At 33.5% G+C, this 16,604-nt stretch overlaps 1 long non-coding RNA gene across 1 annotated transcript; it reads right to left on the reverse strand.

The window, feature by feature from the left end:
- Window positions 1–7,979: 7,979 nt before the first annotated feature.
- LOC133825411 (uncharacterized) lies at window positions 7,980–12,439 on the reverse strand. The gene is made up of 4 exons (XR_009888616.1): window positions 12,285–12,439; window positions 12,116–12,177; window positions 8,796–8,836; window positions 7,980–8,234 (listed from the first exon to the last, which is right to left on the reverse strand). It is a non-coding gene; the product is annotated as an uncharacterized LOC133825411 (long non-coding RNA).
- Window positions 12,440–16,604: the final 4,165 nt, after the last annotated feature.

Raw genomic sequence — 16,604 nt, forward strand, 5'->3', positions numbered from 1 at the left:
TTGGTGTTTTTAATGTTATGCTCGGCTTTACTTTAATATTTTTGCCTTACATTTCTCAGATCAAAATATTTTGAGCAATTTATATTAAATTTTTGCCTTTTATGTTTGTTTATTCATACAAACATCTGTTGGATTTCAGCTCAAGTTTCGATGCATTCATGCATAGTTTGCTCGATGTATCCCTATCCGATCTCATTTTTGTGTCAAGGTCGAATCATACTTTTACACGCACTCGAAAGTACTTAAGTGGTATGTAAGCTAGGTAGTTTAGTCATATATTGTCTTTTATAGTCACTTTTCCTCTTCCTCGGATTGTTCCTTGAGGTTATGAGGTCGAAACTTTTTTTGCAAAATACTCCAGCCTCGGTATCGACTTAGCTCGAAGTAGGTTTATCTTTTTCCCATTTGTGTCGATCAGTTTTAGCTGGTTTGTTCCAAACCTATTTAAGTCATGTTTGGTTTGTAATCCATACACTTATATTCTTTTAGTCTAGTTACATCTAGATAATATTAGCTCGTGTATCTGGTCATGTCCAGACACTCATTTTTAAATAATTTGGTTACATCCAAATTGTCTTAGCTCGCGCATCTGGTTATATCCAGACACTTCTTTTTAAATAATCTAGTTATGTCCAAATTATCTTAACTCATGTATCTGGTTATATCAAGACACTTATTTTTTTTTGTCAAAGTTAGAACTTTTTTTATTTTTTTATTTTCATGCCCTTGAGGCCGAAACAATTTACAGCTCGCAAAAGAGCTATATTTGTTTGTATTTATTCAAGATTACACTTGGTGTTTTTAATGTTATGCTCGGCTTTACTTTAATATTTTTGCCTTACATTTCTCAGATCAAAATATTTTGAGCAATTTATATTAAATTTTTGCCTTTTATGTTTGTTTATTCATACAAACATCTGTTGGATTTTAGCTCGAGTTTCGATGCATTCATGCATAGTTTGCTCGATGTATCCCTATCCGATCTCATTTTTGTGTCAAGGTCGAATCATACTTTTACACGCACTCGAAAGTACTTAAGTGGTATGTAAGCTAGGTAGTTTAGTCATATATTGTCTTTTATAGTCACTTTTCCTCTTCCTCGGATTGTTCCTTGAGGTTATGAGGTCGAAACTTTTTTTGCAAAAAACTCCAGCCTCGGTATCGACTTAGCTCGAAGTAGGTTTATCTTTTTCCCATTTGTGTCGATCAGTTTTAGCTGGTTTGTTCCAAACCTATTTAAGTCATGTTTGGTTTGTAATCCATACACTTATATTCTTTTAATCTAGTTACATCTAGATAATATTAGCTCGTGTATCTGGTCATGTCCAGACACTCATTTTTAAATAATTTGGTTACATCCAAATTGTCTTAGCTCGCGCATCTGGTTATATCCAGACACTTCTTTTTAAATAATCTAGTTATGTCCAAATTATCTTAACTCATGTATCTGGTTATATCCAGACACTTATTTTTTTTTGTCAAAGTTAGAACTTTTTTTATTTTTTTATTTTCATGCCCTTGAGGCCGAAACAATTTACAGCTCGCAAAAGAGCTATATTTGTTTGTATTTATTCAAGATTACACTTGGTGTTTTTTAATGTTATGCTCGGCTTTACTTTAATATTTTTGCCTTACATTTCTCAGATCAAAATATTTTGAACAATTTATATTAAATTTTTGCCTTTTATGTTTGTTTATTCATACAAACATCTGTTGGATTTCAGCTCGAGTTTCGATGCATTCATGCATAGTTTGCTCGATGTATCCCTATCCGATCTCATTTTTGTGTCAAGGTCGAATCATACTTTTACACGCACTCGAAAGTACTTAAGTGGTATGTAAGCTAGGTAGTTTAGTCATATATTGTCTTTTATAGTCACTTTTCCTCTTCCTCGGATTGTTCCTAGAGGTTATGAGGTCGAAACTTTTTTTGCAAAAAACTCCAGCCTCGGTATCGACTTAGCTCGAAGTAGGTTTATCTTTTTCCCATTTGTGTCGATCAGTTTTAGCTGGTTTGTTCCAAACCTATTTAAGTCATGTTTGGTTTGTAATCCATACACTTATATTCTTTTAATCTAGTTACATCTAGATAATATTAGCTCGTGTATCTGGTCATGTCCAGACACTCATTTTTAAATAATTTGGTTACATCCAAATTGTCTTAGCTCGCGCATCTGGTTATATCCAGACACTTCTTTTTAAATAATCTAGTTATGTCCAAATTATCTTAACTCATGTATCTGGTTATATCCAGACACTTATTTTTTTTTGTCAAAGTTAGAACTTTTTTTATTTTTTTATTTTCATGCCCTTGAGGCCGAAACAATTTACAGCTCGCAAAAGAGCTATATTTGTTTGTATTTATTCAAGATTACACTTGGTGTTTTTTAATGTTATGCTCGGCTTTACTTTAATATTTTTGCCTTACATTTCTCAGATCAAAATATTTTGAGCAATTTATATTAAATTTTTGCCTTTTATGTTTGTTTATTCATACAAACATCTATTGGATTTCAGCTCGAGTTTCGATGCATTCATGCATAGTTTGCTCGATGTATCCCTATCCGATCTCATTTTTGTGTCAAGGTCGAATCATACTTTTACACGCACTCGAAAGTACTTAAGTGGTATGTAAGCTAGGTAGTTTAGTCATATATTGTCTTTTATAGTCACTTTTCCTCTTCCTCGGATTGTTCCTTGAGGTTATGAGGTCGAAACTTTTTTTGCAAAATACTCCAGCCTCGGTATCGACTTAGCTGGAAGTAGGTTTATCTTTTTCCCATTTGTGTCGATCAGTTTTAGCTGGTTTGTTCCAAACCTATTTAAGTCATGTTTGGTTTGTAATCCATACACTTATATTCTTTTAGTCTAGTTACATCTAGATAATATTAGCTCGTGTATCTGGTCATGTCCAGACACTCATTTTTAAATAATTTGGTTACATCCACATTGTCTTAGCTCGAGCATCTGGTTATATCCAGACACTTCTTTTTAAATAATCTAGTTATGTCCAAATTATCTTAACTCATGTATCTGGTTATATCAAGACACTTATTTTTTTTTGTCAAAGTTAGAACTTTTTTTATTTTTTTATTTTCATGCCCTTGAGGCCGAAACAATTTACAGCTCGCAAAAGAGCTATATTTGTTTGTATTTATTCAAGATTACACTTGGTGTTTTTAATGTTATGCACGGCTTTACTTTAATATTTTTGCCTTACATTTCTCAGATCAAAATATTTTGAGCAATTTATATTAAATTTTTGCCTTTTATGTTTGTTTATTCATACAAACATCTATTGGATTTCAGCTCGAGTTTCGATGCATTCATGCATAGTTTGCTCGATGTATCCCTATCCGATCTCATTTTTGTGTCAAGGTCGAATCATACTTTTACACGCACTCGAAAGTACTTAAGTGGTATGTAAGCTAGGTAGTTTAGTCATATATTGTCTTTTATAGTCACTTTTCCTCTTCCTCGGATTGTTCCTTGAGGTTATGAGGTCGAAACGTTTTTTGCAAAATACTCCAGCCTCGGTATCGACTTAGCTCGAAGTAGGTTTATCTTTTTCCCATTTGTGTCGATCAGTTTTAGCTGGTTTGTTCCAAACCTATTTAAGTCATGTTTGGTTTGTAATCCATACACTTATATTCTTTTAGTCTAGTTACATCTAGATAATATTAGCTCGTGTATCTGGTCATGTCCAGACACTCATTTTTAAATAATTTGGTTACATCCAAATTGTCTTAGCTCGCGCATCTGGTTATATCCAGACACTTCTTTTTAAATAATCTAGTTATGTCCAAATTATCTTAACTCATGTATCTGGTTATATCAAGACACTTATTTTTTTTTGTCAAAGTTAGAACTTTTTTTATTTTTTTATTTTCATGCCCTTGAGGCCGAAACAATTTACAGCTCGCAAAAGAGCTATATTTGTTTGTATTTATTCAAGATTACACTTGGTGTTTTTTAATGTTATGCTCGGCTTTACTTTAATATTTTTGCCTTACATTTCTCAGATCAAAATATTTTGAGCAATTTATATTAAATTTTTGCCTTTTATGTTTGTTTATTCATACAAACATCTGTTGGATTTCAGCTCGAGTTTCGATGCATTCATGCATAGTTTGCTCGATGTATCCCTATCCGATCTCATTTTTGTGTCAAGGTCGAATCATACTTTTACACGCACTCGAAAGTACTTAAGTGGTATGTAAGCTAGGTAGTTTAGTCATATATTGTCTTTTATAGTCACTTTTCCTCTTCCTCGGATTGTTCCTTGAGGTTATGAGGTCGAAACTTTTTTTGCAAAATACTCCAGCCTCGGTATCGACTTAGCTCGAAGTAGGTTTATCTTTTTCCCATTTGTGTCGATCAGTTTTAGCTGGTTTGTTCCAAACCTATTTAAGTCATGTTTGGTTTGTAATCCATACACTTATATTCTTTTAGTCTAGTTACATCTAGATAATATTAGCTCGTGTATCTGGTCATGTCCAGACACTCATTTTTAAATAATTTGGTTACATCCAAATTGTCTTAGCTCGCGCATCTGGTTATATCCAGACACTTCTTTTTAAATAATCTAGTTATGTCCAAATTATCTTAACTCATGTATCTGGTTATATCAAGACACTTATTTTTTTTTTGTCAAAGTTAGAACTTTTTTTATTTTTTTATTTTCATGCCCTTGAGGCCGAAACAATTTACAACTCGCAAAAGAGCTATATTTGTTTGTATTTATTCAAGATTACACTTGGTGTTTTTAATGTTATGCTCGGCTTTACTTTAATATTTTTGCCTGACATTTCTCAGATCAAAATATTTTGAGCAATTTATATTAAATTTTTGCCTTTTATGTTTGTTTATTCATACAAACATCTGTTGGATTTCAGCTCGAGTTTCGATGCATTCATGCATAGTTTGCTCGATGTATCCCTATCCGATCTCATTTTTGTGTCAAGGTCGAATCATACTTTTACACGCACTCGAAAGTACTTAAGTGGTATGTAAGCTAGGTAGTTTAGTCATATATTGTCTTTTATAGTCACTTTTCCTCTTCCTCGGATTGTTCCTTGAGGTTATGAGGTCGAAACTTTTTTTGCAAAATACTCCAGCCTCGGTATCGACTTAGCTCGAAGTAGGTTTATCTTTTTCCCATTTGTGTCGATCAGTTTTAGCTGGTTTGTTCCAAACCTATTTAAGTCATGTTTGGTTTGTAATCCATACACTTATATTCTTTTAGTCTAGTTACATCTAGATAATATTAGCTCGTGTATCTGGTCATGTCCAGACACTCATTTTTAAATAATTTGGTTACATCCAAATTGTCTTAGCTCGCGCATCTGGTTATATCCAGACACTTCTTTTTAAATAATCTAGTTATGTCCAAATTATCTTAACTCATGTATCTGGTTATATCAAGACACTTATTTTTTTTTGTCAAAGTTAGAACTTTTTTTATTTTTTTATTTTCATGCCCTTGAGGCCGAAACAATTTACAGCTCGCAAAAGAGCTATATTTGTTTGTATTTATTCAAGATTACACTTGGTGTTTTTTAATGTTATGCTCGGCTTTACTTTAATATTTTTGCCTTACATTTCTCAGATCAAAATATTTTGAGCAATTTATATTAAATTTTTGCCTTTTATGTTTGTTTATTCATACAAACATCTGTTGGATTTCAGCTCGAGTTTCGATGCATTCATGCATAGTTTGCTCGATGTATCCCTATCCGATCTCATTTTTGTGTCAAGGTCGAATCATACTTTTACACGCACTCGAAAGTACTTAAGTGGTATGTAAGCTAGGTAGTTTAGTCATATATTGTCTTTTATAGTCACTTTTCCTCTTCCTCGGATTGTTCCTTGAGGTTATGAGGTCGAAACTTTTTTTGCAAAATACTCCAGCCTCGGTATCGACTTAGCTCGAAGTAGGTTTATCTTTTTCCCATTTGTGTCGATCAGTTTTAGCTGGTTTGTTCCAAACCTATTTAAGTCATGTTTGGTTTGTAATCCATACACTTATATTCTTTTAGTCTAGTTACATCTAGATAATATTAGCTCGTGTATCTGGTCATGTCCAGACACTCATTTTTAAATAATTTGGTTACATCCAAATTGTCTTAGCTCGCGCATCTGGTTATATCCAGACACTTCTTTTTAAATAATCTAGTTATGTCCAAATTATCTTAACTCATGTATCTGGTTATATCAAGACACTTATTTTTTTTTTGTCAAAGTTAGAACTTTTTTTATTTTTTTATTTTCATGCCCTTGAGGCCGAAACAATTTACAACTCGCAAAAGAGCTATATTTGTTTGTATTTATTCAAGATTACACTTGGTGTTTTTAATGTTATGCTCGGCTTTACTTTAATATTTTTGCCTGACATTTCTCAGATCAAAATATTTTGAGCAATTTATATTAAATTTTTGCCTTTTATGTTTGTTTATTCATACAAACATCTGTTGGATTTCAGCTCGAGTTTCGATGCATTCATGCATAGTTTGCTCGATGTATCCCTATCCGATCTCATTTTTGTGTCAAGGTCGAATCATACTTTTACACGCACTCGAAAGTACTTAAGTGGTATGTAAGCTAGGTAGTTTAGTCATATATTGTCTTTTATAGTCACTTTTCCTCTTCCTCGGATTGTTCCTTGAGGTTATGAGGTCGAAACTTTTTTTGCAAAATACTCCAGCCTCGGTATCGACTTAGCTCGAAGTAGGTTTATCTTTTTCCCATTTGTGTCGATCAGTTTTAGCTGGTTTGTTCCAAACCTATTTAAGTCATGTTTGGTTTGTAATCCATACACTTATATTCTTTTAGTCTAGTTACATCTAGATAATATTAGCTCGTGTATCTGGTCATGTCCAGACACTCATTTTTAAATAATTTGGTTACATCCAAATTGTCTTAGCTCGCGCATCTGGTTATATCCAGACACTTCTTTTTAAATAATCTAGTTATGTCCAAATTATCTTAACTCATGTATCTGGTTATATCAAGACACTTATTTTTTTTTGTCAAAGTTAGAACTTTTTTTATTTTTTTATTTTCATGCCCTTGAGGCCGAAACAATTTACAGCTCGCAAAAGAGCTATATTTGTTTGTATTTATTCAAGATTACACTTGGTGTTTTTAATGTTATGCTCGGCTTTACTTTAATATTTTTGCCTTACATTTCTCAGATCAAAATATTTTGAGCAATTTATATTAAATTTTTGCCTTTTATGTTTGTTTATTCATACAAACATCTGTTGGATTTCAGCTCGAGTTTCGATGCATTCATGCATAGTTTGCTCGATGTATCCCTATCCGATCTCATTTTTGTGTCAAGGTCGAATCATACTTTTACACGCACTCGAAAGTACTTAAGTGGTATGTAAGCTAGGTAGTTTAGTCATATATTGTTTTTTATAGTCACTTTTCCTCTTCCTCGGATTGTTCCTTGAGGTTATGAGGTCGAAACTTTTTTTGCAAAATACTCCAGCCTCGGTATCAACTTAGCTCGAAGTAGGTTTATCTTTTTCCCATTTGTGTCGATCAGTTTTAGCTGGTTTGTTCCAAACCTATTTAATTCATGTTTGGTTTGTAGTCCATACACTTATATTCTTTTAATCTAGTTACATCTAGATAATATTAGCTCGTGTATCTGGTCATGTCCAGACACTCATTTTTAAATAATTTGGTTACATCCAAATTGTCTTAGCTCGCGCATCTGGTTATATCCAGACACTTCTTTTTAAATAATCTAGTTATGTCCAAATTATCTTAACTCATGTATCTGGTTATATCCAGACACTTATTTTTAAATATTATTTATTTTTTCAAACTTATGGTAAGTATACCACTAATGCCCCCTCAATATCATATGAGTGTGTGTAAAGAACGCCCTATACTAGTACTTAATAAAACATTCACATTTTCATTGGTCTATAAAAGAAAGCCACTTATTATAAAGGTTTCAGTAGGGTCTTGCTTAAAAACATGAAAGTTGGGCCCAATAGTTTTAAAAGAAAATATGAGTTTTTATGCAAAGTTCCAAAAAAAAAAAAAACCAATAATTTAAGTCCCAATGATTAGTTTAAAAAGTCTCATGAAACATAACATTATTAAAATAGCATCTTTAAGTGATTGTTTTTCGTCCATAGGATGCCCCACGCCATACACACCAGGACGATAGAACTTCCCACATCACCACGCGTGCCATGGAGAAACCTATTTGCTACCTTGAAGGGAAAGTAAGGGGGTGAGCTAAAAGTCCAGTAAGGAAGTACAAACAACAAGCAAGTAAAATACAACAATTTACAAACACTATCGTTCATCTTTATACATCATAGCATCATCATAAAATAGGCATCAATATCATAAACGTAAACATATTACCACCATCATATCATGAATATCATAACAGAATCATAAACATCACCAAACATCACCAAACATCATAACATAACCATAACCATAACCAGACATCATAACACGTTTATACACAATTCCTTGTGAACATGGCTCTCTAACTTGTCCATGCCTCTCTTTAAGGTAAACAAGAGTCTCTGGCCCTTGAATAACCTCGGCGCATCCGCCCGTGGAGTTACGTCTTCTTTATCCTTAGCAACCCATTTTGATGTGTCGCGTTCATCACGCTAACATCCATTCATAACAATAACATATTCATACAAGCCAACATATCATCACATTATGACATTCATAATTCATAACATTTCATTCACATAAGAGTCTTACCATTCACAGCCTAAACAATCATAAATTATATCTAACTTCCTTACCTCAGGTCCAAGCTAAGTAAATTCTCAACTTCTCAACGAGCCTATACCATAATCAAAACGACATTTCTTAGCTTCATATAATTACTATTTGCCCCTTTCATACAACTCACGTGTGCATGGGCCATGCACACATAATAAGAGTTACACACAACATGGAGATATACTTAATTACACATAAGGCCATAAAAAAAATAATGCTCATTTTACTTACTTTGCATTCATGATCTTTCTATAAAAACTACATGGTTGAATAATCGACATAATTTTGGACGTAAAGTGTATTTGCATGTAACATGCATACGTGGGAACGTTGCGTAATTGTGGCGTTTAAAAACAATAATTCTACACGTCTTCTATCGTTTTAAAATAGACTTGTAACATGCTTTGCTTACCATTATTTATTTTCTTAAAATTTCTAGGTTGATTAAATCTCTCAAGACATTATTTTATTTTATAAAATAATTTTATTTAGCCATTAAGAAAATATAAAAGACCATTATTATCTTCAAATGACAAAGAAATAACAAAGGCATTGGAAATTATTTTAAAAAGAAAAATACCTATGATTACCATGTTTCCTTAGAAAAATCAATTTAATATTGATTAATTGTGTTACATAGATGATGTGAGAAAAATATATTTTAAGTGTAGAAAAATCTATTTTATTTGAATTATTTTAAGGCTTAGTTTTATGTAACATTAATTCATAAGTGACAATTAAATAATCATTTTCAACATTTTAAACTAAACTTTCAGCCACCTTTTAATTTCTTTAAAAATCACAAATAAATTAAATTCAATATTTTCCTTAATCAAAATAAAGAAAATCATAACTATTAAAATATACACTCGTACCATATTAAAAATACCATTTTGAATATTACCATAACTTGGGGTATTAATTTATTTCAAATACTAATCAAATTCATTTTATTGAAACACACTTTGCATTTTTTTTTTTACAAAAATTCCAGCAATCATATTTATTATTAAAAATCACTATATTGAATTTCAAATCTCATATTTTTCTAAAAATATAATAAAAATTCAGTAGGTATTTATTTGAGTAAAAATATAATTTTTTTGTCACTTAAAATACCCTTTTAATTTCATAAAATCAACATAGCATTAAGGACATTGCTTATGTATGCAAATCCCTTTTTCATCAAACTTATTACCCAATTATTCACAAAATCAGCAAGCATAATTACTCATGAAATTCATCTTTTATCTCATGCCTTTCAAAAATTCCATTACAAAATTGTTGAGTCTAGTTTTTATCATGTTTTGGTGATGTTTTTAGTAGTCTTTTATTTCGTTTTTCTTTCATTTAGTGCGGGTTTACGCTTTGTTTGTCTATCTTTATGAATATCAGGAAGAATTGAGCAAGTGGAAGAAAATGCCAAATAAAGGGAAGAAATAACCAAGTTTTTCATCATATTTTGATAAAGAATGGTTCTCAACATAATTTAGAAGTGTTGGTGAAATTTTGGGATGAAAACTTGAAGAATTGAGAAATCCCTTAAGAGCCACGGCATGAGCAAAGTGGAGCCGCGGCTAGGCGGGAAACAGAAGCAATGTTTTCAAGGCAATCCTCGGGCCGCGGCATGGCTATAGAGAGCCGCGGCATAGATGGGCATTTTTCCTAGAACTCGTCGACACGGGCCGCGACATGGCTGACTGATGCCGCGGCATGGAAAGAGCTTTTTGCCCAGGAAATTGGACATGGGCCGTGGCATAGTGTATGTAGAGTCGCGGCCCGCCTCTTTAAAATTTGAAGTTCTAGGTTTTAATATGGCAAAAAAAGAGAAGAAAAGGGGACGTACGGACAGAGAGGATTTTCTTGGTTTTGAAGGCTGAAGCTTAGAGTATTTCTACATGTTTTTCTTCTTCTTCTTGATGTTGTCTTTAAATTTTGTTGTGATTAGCATTATGACTATGAACTAATTTTCTGTTTAGGATGTTTAATTGAATCACTTGAATCCCTGTTATGAACTAATGCAATTTTTATATTCTTCTTCTTCAATCTTCTTCAATTCCATATAACCTGTTCTTATAGATTGATTATTGATTGGCCATCTTTAGTCATTTACATATGTTTTTAAATCAAAATCTGAGAAGTGAGATTTAATTCTGCTGTGGTTATATTGGACATAATTCTAATTTAGAACGAAAGTATCTGAATTAATTGTGTTACTGTTATTAAGTTGTGAGATTAATGCTATATGTGTGGTTCAATTTACCATAGAAATATAGGAAATTGTCACCTCGGTTGAGTTTATAATTCATAGTATGATTATAGGCTGTTGTATCAACTTGTTAATTGAATTAGGTAAAAAGAAGAAGAATTCACACTTTGCATTAGGGAATAATAGGGAGGATAGTTGATGAGATTGAATATCCTAATTGTTTCTCAGTGATTAAATTAAAAGTTTTTCCATTGGTTGTTATTCCATTCAATTTTCAATTATTGTTTCCGCAATTTATAGTTTCTTTTGCTGTATTTACAAAAATCAAGAATTTCAATTCATCAAATAGAACAAGAAATTAATTGACTGGTAATTGATAAATCAGTCCTTGAGGACGATACTTGGTTTTACCATTTTATTACGAGTTTGCGATTGTGTGCACTTGCATAGCAAAAATATCGCAACAAAAATCGTACATGTCCAATAAACACAATAAAACACAAATCCTACATGCTCTTATTATACAAATAATTCCAAGAACATCACTAACATATATTCATATACAACCTTGTAAAACCCTACAATAATAACAACATGCATTATTACATAAACACCGTTATTCATATATGCCTTTATATTAAACCTAACATGTTTCTATCATCTTTCATGCATACCATAATTTATTTCTTCATAATATCATATACATCCTATCATGTTTCTAAAATCACCATTATTTCAAAACATGCAAGGAAGACAAATCATGATTGAACCTTCTACCCCTAGGTCGAAACACTCAAGATCCACCACAAAATATCACAAAATTTCTCATCTACCTTCACATAAAACCTAGCATGCATCTATCATCATTCTTGCATATTTTTACATAAATCAATGGTCTAAAATAATCATAGCAACATAAACATAAAATACAATCCTCATATAAATCTCATCAACACATATTCTCTCAAACATTCCCATGAGCCTTTTTACAAAACATATTCTTTTCATGAGAAATAAAACCAAACATAACCACCTCATCACCAACCTACAATAACCAAACCATTAAACACCACCAAAATCAACATCAAAGATAGACTCATCAATCTAACATAGGTTAAGAAAAACCATTACCTATCTTGATTGTTGAATCAAGAATACTCTTAGCAAGAAAAACCTTGTCACCTATAGGGGATCTTCGAACACCATACATCCAAAGAAAGAAACCACAAAATAATCTTAGATTAGAGAAGAGGAGAAGACCTAATTCAAATATGTAAAAACACCAATAGATAGAACATACCTAGGGTTTCGAAACCCTCTTCTTCTTCTCCTTATCTTCTTTTTTTTTCTTTTTCTCCTCTTCCTTCTCTCTAGAAAATGGCAGCCTTTTCCTCCTCTCTTTCTAGCTTGCCACTCTCTCTCTCTCTCTCTATCCTCTCTCTAGGTCATGGCAAAATGGCCTCACTTCCTCCTTTTCCTTCCTTTTAATCTTAATTCCCTCATAAAGCCTCACCAAAATAATTGGTAAGTTCCCTAATCCACTCATCTAATTCAGCCTACAAATCCTTTATAATAAAGAGTATTTTAATTGAATAAAATGTCAAAATTCTCTTACCCATAACAGCTATCTTCTTCCAATTTAAATTTATTTACCTTAGAAAAATAATGGGAAAATATCAATCCCTTTCCCACTACACTACACGTCCACCCTTCACTTACCCTTTCTTTTATTTTATTTATTTTTTATTTAAATTAATCACTTATATCTAATATATGGAAATTATAAAATGTGTAGAAAATCTACACATGTGCATCATGTTACCATGCACTTGCACACACTAAATCACTAGGGTGCATCACTATCTACCATGCACCCTAGTGCATTCAACCAAATCTCACATAATCACATTTTTAAAATAAAAATAAATATATATATAATTTAACAAGTAATTTCACAAAAAAATAGTATACAAACAATTCTAACAATTAAATATAATAACAAACAATCAAATAAAACAAACAACAACTAATAAAATAAACAACATTTAAATAAAACAATTCATCACACTTAACACTTAAATAAAATAAATCACAAATTTTTAATAAACTAAAAAAAAAATTGGTGCACTACAGTGTGACCATAGGTTATTAGATCAAGAGAGTTTGCAAAACATACAACATAACAAGAATGAGATTTGATCAAAATTGAATATTTTATTAATAAAAAATGTTGTAAAAACAAACATGCTTGGTTACAATGAGACATCACTCCTACACTATTAATAGTAAGGTCGTAGATGCTCGCCATTCCAAGCTCGTGCTACCAACTCTCCGTTTAATCTCGCCAGTTTATAGACTCCAAGTCGAATGATTGACTCGATCTAGTAAGGTCCTTCCCAATTAGGTCCAAGTACACCAGCAGCTGGGTCTCTTGTAGCTGGGAACACATGCCTTAACACTAAATCTCCCAATCTGAACTTCCTATCTCGAACTTTTTTATTAAAATATTGGGTAGCTCGCTGCTAATATGATGCATTTCTTATTTGAGGTTCATCTCTCCTTTCTTCAATAAGGTCCAGACTTACTTCAAGTTGGGATTGGTTTGAGGCTTGATCATTAGCATGGCTATGAATCGTGGGTACTTTGACCTCGATTGGTAACATGGCCTTGCACCCATACGCCAGGGAAAAAGGGGTATGCCCTGTTGAAGTGCGAGCTGTAGTTCGATATGCCAACAAATCTTGGGGTAACTCTTCGAGCCATTTTCCCTTAGCTTTTTCTAACTGCTTCTTCATAGAGCTTTTGAGAGTTTTATTTACCTCTTCGACCTGGCAGTTTGCTTGGGGATGGGCAACAGATGAAAAGCTTTTTATTATTCCATTTTTTGCACAAAAATGGGTAAATAATTCACTATCGAATTGAGTACCATTATCTGATACTATTTTCCTATGCATTTCATATCGGCAGATGATGGTTTTTACCACAAAGTCCAGGACTTTTTTTGAGGTAATCGTTGCCAGAGGTTTGGGCTCGGTCCATATTGTAAAATAATCGACCGTGACCACAGCATATTGTACCCAACCTTTGCCAGTTGGCAATGATCCTATGAGATTGATTCCCCTTACAGCAAACGGCCATGGGGAAGTCATCATGGTTAGCTCAGATGGTGGAGCTCGCGGAATTGTAGCAAATCGCTGGCATTTATCACATTTCCTGACACACTCGAATGCATCTGCTTTGACAGCGGGCTAGAAGTATCCATGTCTTATAATTTTCTTTGATAGGATATGCCCCCCAGTGTGGTCTCCACAAAACCCCTCATGAATTTTTTCTAGGATTTTCTTTGCCTCGGGTGGAGTCACACATCGGAGTAACGACATAGAATATCCTCTCCTATATAACCTTCCCTCCACAATAGTATATCTCAGGATTTGATACATCAATTGCTAAGCCTTGTTCCGTTCTGCTGGGAGAATGCCGATTTTGAGGTAATAAACTATTGGGGTCATCTCGGTTGGTTCAGAGTCAATCATGCGTACATCTTCCCCTTCAGGCTCACTTATACTGGGAGTCGATAGGTACTCTGTTGGTACTACGTTTAGTGTGTCGGCTTCGTTGGATGTGGCGAGCCTAGCTAAGGCGTCTACATTTGAGTTTTGTTCTCGGGGAACTTGCTCTATGGCATAGAACTCAAAATGTTCGAGTGCGGCCTTAGCTTTTTCTAAATACACAGCCATTCTCATGCCACGAGCCTTATATTCCCCTAGAATCTGGTTAACTACCAACTGTGAGTCACTGTAGCAGTGTATTGCTTTGGCTTTGAGTTCCTTAGCTATTCGGAGTCCTGCCAATAGAGCTTCGTACTCAGCCTCATTATTAGATGCTTCGAAGCTGAGCCTTAAGGCGGACTAAAATCGATTTCCTATTGGAGTGATCAATATGATTCCCCCCCAGGTCCATTTTTACATAAAGTTTTCACAGCTCGCGGGCTGGGGTTGTAACTTTTTCATCGGATACTCCAGCACACTCCACGATGAAGTCTGCCAGAGCTTGCCCCTTTATGGTTGTTCTCGGATGATAAGTGGTCTCGAACTGTCCGAGTTCAATAGCCCATTTCAATAATCTGCCCGAGGCCTCTGGTTTGGACAAGACTTGTTGCAGTGGTTGGTCAGTTATCACATGGATGGGGTGTGTTTGGATGTAAGGTCGGAGCTTTCGAGATGAGTGGATCAGGCTGAGGGCCAGTTTTTCCATTAAAGGGTATCTCGATTTTGTCCCCTGTAACCTCTTGCTAACATAATACACTAGTTTTTGTACTTTCTTGTCTTCTCGGACGAGCGCAACACTGATGGTGTGCTCAGCTGTAGCGAGATATAAGTATAAGACTTCTTCGGTGATAGGTTTTGACAAGATCGGAGGTTTCGCGAGGTGTTTCTTTAGATCCTGGAATGCTAGCTTGCATTCTTCTGTCCATTCGAATTTTTTACCTCCTCTCAAAAGGTTGAAGAATGGAATACATCGGTCTGTAGATTTAGAAACAAACCTACTTAATGCGCCATCCGTCCAGTTAAACTCTGGACATCTTTATGCTTTCGAGGTGATGGCATGTCAATTAATTCCTGGATCTTATCAGGATTAACCTCTATTCCTTGCACGTTTACTATGAAGCCCAGAAACTTCCTCGACGATACTCCAAAAGAGCATTTTTGGGGGTTGAGTTTCATGTTGTAATTTTGTAATACAGCAAAGCATTCTTTGAGGTCATCTACATGTTAGGAACGAGTTTCCTAATACGCAGCGGAAAGGTGGTGTTGTTGGCCCAGTGTACAACAAAAATTTTGTAACATATTTAAACTATCTTTAAATATGCGGATCCATTAATATACATACATTAATCATAAGCAAGATAGTGATAGAAATCATACCTCTTGAAGCCTATCAAGTGTCCTTGCTATCTTCTCGTATTTAGAACGATCTTCCTATCCAAGCCGCTCCACGTACTCACACCAAGATCTTCCAAAGCATTCATTACACCTCAAGAAATGTGTGGGCACTTAGAGAATGAAGGATAGTTTATTTGTGATTCTTCTTGATGTACTCAACTCATGAGATCAAGAGAATAGGCCTGAGAATTGGTTCTTTATTTTCAGGGAGAGAGAAAACTATCGTTCTATTTTTCACAGAGCGAATGTTCTCAGTTGTCTTACACTCACTTCTCATTTTTTTTTTTTAATAATAATCTGATCAGTCTTACTTAACAGAAAATATTCAAAATTTAAAAAATAAATCTGTAACCATTTTACAATTTTCTTTTTAATTAATTAATTATTCCATTAATGAAAAAATTCGAAAACCAATTTTTTGAATTATCCATTAATTAATTAATTAAATAAATAAAATTGAAAATCTCATCCCTGAAAAATACTGTCCTACACACCACACACAGTCCTGGACTGTGTGTGAACGTGTAGCTTCCTAATTTCTAGGGATATTGGGTTTTCATATTTTATTTAATTATTTATTCAAATTACTTTGTCAGATAAGTTCCAACAACCTGATAACTAATTCAAATTTGAATTCAAATTAATTATCTATTTAATTAATTATCAAATATAATTAA

Source organism: Humulus lupulus, chromosome 1 (genome assembly GCF_963169125.1).
Source record: "Humulus lupulus chromosome 1, drHumLupu1.1, whole genome shotgun sequence".
In the NCBI taxonomy this organism is placed as follows: Eukaryota; Viridiplantae; Streptophyta; class Magnoliopsida; order Rosales; family Cannabaceae; genus Humulus; species Humulus lupulus.